The 4043-nt window shown below is 49.1% G+C and overlaps 1 pseudogene; it reads left to right on the plus strand.

The window, feature by feature from the left end:
* Positions 1 to 848, plus strand: part of LOC114072270 — a 7646-nt pseudogene extending 6798 nt beyond the window's left edge.
* Positions 849 to 4043: the final 3195 nt, after the last annotated feature.

The raw sequence follows: 4043 nt of genomic DNA on the forward strand, positions 1-4043 counted from the left end.
CCGGAGCTCCGAGCTGGTGGTCCCTGAGCAACCTCCCAGCAGGGAGAAGCCCTTCAGGTGCTTGGAATGTGGGAAGAGCTTCAGGGAGAGGTCGAAGCTCCTCAGGCACCAGCTCATCCACACTGGGGAACAGCCCTACACATGTCAGGAATGTGGGAAGAGCTTCAATGACAGCTCCAACCTGACCCGACACCAGCGCATCCACACTGGGGAACAGCCCTACACATGTCAGGAATGTGGGAAGAGCTTCAGGGAGAGCTCCACCCTGATCCAACACCAGCACATCCACACTGGGGAGAGGCCCTACACGTGTGGGGAATGTGGGAAGAGCTTCAAGCAGAGCTCCCACCTGATCCAACACAAGCGTACCCACACTGAGGAAAGACCCTTCAAGTGTGGGGAGTGTGGGAAGAGCTTCAGCCAGAGCTGGAACCTCCTCACGCACCAGCACATCCACACTGGGGAACGGCCCTACACGTGTAGGGAATGTGGGAAGAGCTTCGGGGACAGCTCCTACCTCCGTACCCACCAACTCATCCACACTGGGGAACGGCCCTACAAGTGCTTGCAATGTGGGAAGAGGTTTCGTACCAGTGGGAATCTCCTCCTGCATGAGCGGATACACACAGATGAGAGGCCCTTCCGCTGCACCGACTGCGGGAAGGGCTTCAACCAGAACTCCGCCCTCGTCACCCACCGGCGCATCCACACCGGGGAGAGGCCCTACAAGTGTGGGGAGTGTGGGAAGAGCTTCACCTGCAGCTCTGCCTTGACCAAACACCAACGGACCCACCAGTAAGGGAAGGCCCTACGAGTGCCCCGACTGTGGGAAGAGCTTCGGCTGCTGCTCCCACCCCGAATGACCCCCCTGATGGTGAGGCAACCCCTGGAGTCCAGTGACTGTCAGTCCATCCCTTTCCACCAGAAAGGGCCAGTCCCCTTTGCCAGGGGCAGGTTGTGCCAACAGAACCCTTCTTGGGGGTGTGTGGAGATTCCTGCCTTGGCTGGGACCCCCCAAGGTCAGTGCTGGAGGTTGAGAGCAGAGATCTCCCCCCGAGCGTTGGTCTGGGGGAGTTCCATCCCTCTCTAATTGATAATTCTTGCTTTGGTGCCAGCTTGAGTAGAATTGCTTCAACAATTGCTTTAGTGTAGAGCACTGTCCTATCTTATGCTGTCCTGCTGGTAGTTTTAGTGTTTCTCTTGTGCAGTAAATAATTCTGATGAAGATCTTTTGTCTGATCATTTGTAACCCCAAATAATTAATTTCTATCGATAGATTTGTTTTGCCATCATTAAAACCTGGGGGACAAAAGTGTTTCAGTCCCACCTCTGTAATTCCTCTAAACTGAACCTGTTGACATAACCCAAGGCTGAGATTGGATCCAGCAGCCCCAGCACCCCACAGTCAGTTGGGAGCTCAGGGGGCCATCTCCCATTCCCAGCCCCCTGTGCCCAAAGACCCACATGGGACCATTGGACCTGCCAGTCCTCTCCCCTTTTCCACCCTTCTCCCTGTTCCTCCCACTTTTCTGTGGTCTCTCATTACAGTCTGCTTAAATATTGGAGAGAGAACTTCAGATTTTAATATTCCATTCAGCAAAATTAAAACTCACACAAGTTATCTGTTGATACCAAAACCTGATTTTTATCTGCAAAGAGAAAGAGGAAAAAAACAGAAAAGGTTGGAAAATGCTAAAATTATTTCTAGAAGCAGAGAAAAGATGCCACTGAAAACTACCTTTTCCCACTGAGCTGGTGTGTGTGGGGGAAGAGAAGCAGTTTCTGCCTTTTTGTTCTCTGTCCCTGCAGCTTTTGGATGTTGTCTCTGTAGCTGCAGGGGCTCTGACAGCTTTAGTTCTCTGCAATGCACCAGGTGTGGTTTCACCGCTCACGCCCCTGTCCCAGGCCGTGCAGGGTCTCAGCTCAGCCCAAGCTTTGGGCCCTCAGAGATATGGTCAGGGTAGAAGGATAAGGTAGAACTCCCACATGTGGCACGGTGGTCTCAGCTCTCTCCAGGCCGGCACAGTTCCAGTCTCTGGTGGCAGGCAGGCAGCACGCGGTGGGGAGAAAAGGTGAGGGGAGGTGGGCAGAGATTCTCGGCTACAGTCACCAGTTCTTCTCCCTTTCCTCTCCCTGGTTTTCCAGAATTTGTCCTCAACTTCTATAGCGTTCAGAGGAGGCTGTATGTGGTTTCTTGGCTTGTAACCAGCTGAGATATTGGAAGAGATATGATAATCATAAACAATAACAGGATCTTTTGGCAGGAAAATTCCGAGGGAATTCCTGGTGAGAACTTCTGGCAGAGAGCTGACAGAGAATGTTTGATAGGAAGTTTTTACCAGGCAGAAACAATTTTTGGCATTTCTGTATTATCTGTGTGTTACAGATGGTTTCCATGGTAAGCGACGTAACAGGAATGCATAATGGTTACCATGGTAACCGACCATAGTGATGGGGATGGATGATGGTTGCCATGATAACTGTCCGTAGGAAGTGGAATGCATAATGGTTGCCATGGTAACTGACCATAACGATGGGATAATGTGACGGTTGCCATGGTAACCGACTTCACAATCAGAATGCATTATGGTTTCCGTATTAACCGACCCTAGCAATGTAAATGCACAGTAGTTACCATGGTAACGCACATCACAATATGAATGTGTAATGGTTGCCATGGTATCTGGTGTGTAAATGAGAATGCATAATGGTTGCCAAGGTAACCGAAGTATCAATGTGATTGCATAATGGTTGCCATGATAAGTGACAGAACAACGGGAATGCATAATGGTTACCATGGTAACTGACGTCACCATGGGAATGCATAATGGTTGCCATGGTAATCAAACGTCAGAATGAGAATGCATAATGATCGCCATGGTGACCAAACGTAATAATGCAAATGTATAATGGTTGCCATGGTAACTGAGTCCCAGTGAGAATGCATAATGGTTGCTATGGTAACGATGTCACAATGAGAATGCATAATGATTGCCAGAGTAACCAATATGACAGTGTCAACGCATAATGCTTGCCATGGTATCCTGCCATAACAATGAAAATGCGTAACTGCTGCCATGGCAACCGACGTAACAATGAGAATGCACAATAGTTGCCATGCCAACAATGTAACAATGGGAATGCATAATACTTGCTATGGTAACTGACTGTAACAATGAGAATGCATAATGGTTGTCATGGTAACCGATTGTAAGAATTGAAATGCATAATTGTTTCCATGGTAAGCGATGTAAAAATGAGAATGAGTAATGGGTACCGTGGTAATGACGTAACAATGAGAGTGCATAACGGTTGCCGTTGTAACTGTAGGAACAATGAGAATGCATAATGGTTGGCATGGTAACAATGTAGCAATGTGAATCCATAATGGTTGTCATGGTAACCAACATCACAGTGCGAATACATAATGGTTTCCATGGTAACCACTTGTAACAATGTGAACGCATAACGGTTGCCACGGTAACAGATGTAACAATGAGAATGCATAATGGTTGCCACGGTAACTGAAGTAACAATGAGAATGCATAATGATTGCCATGGTGTAAAGGGAGTACTTTTGATTCAGATGATCAGTGGAGCACAGAGGGGTGAGAAAGTGATTATATTCGCATGTGAAACCAGCCAGAGTGTTGTACAAGGTGACTTTATTGCACAAGTTGACTGTAAGGCCCATTGTGCCTTTAGCAAAGTCAACTGGATGTCCCCCATTATCAGAGCTGAGTTCCTCCTTGGCTTGGCTCCACTCTGCAAGAGAGATACAAATCCCCTTGGAACACAATGGGACAGGTCGTCCCTAGGGCTGAGGAAGGTGATGGAGAGGAAGATGATGTGGACAGGGGTCGTTGGCCCCTTGCCCTCCAGTGGGGCACGCCCAGACTGTTGCCATGAGGGGATGAACGGGCGCTGTTTGGCTGCCACTCAAGCACCACCTTGTGCTGCGTCCTGGCCCTCCGTAGTGTAATGTAGAGCTGATGGAATGGGGTGTCAGCACTGCTGGGGGGAGCGATGCTCATCCTTCCATC

This window comes from Empidonax traillii, unplaced genomic scaffold, assembly GCF_003031625.1.
Source record: "Empidonax traillii isolate 1590-97213 ecotype Southwest subspecies unplaced genomic scaffold, ASM303162v1 scaffold2881:size36976, whole genome shotgun sequence".
Classification (NCBI taxonomy): domain Eukaryota; kingdom Metazoa; phylum Chordata; class Aves; order Passeriformes; family Tyrannidae; genus Empidonax; species Empidonax traillii.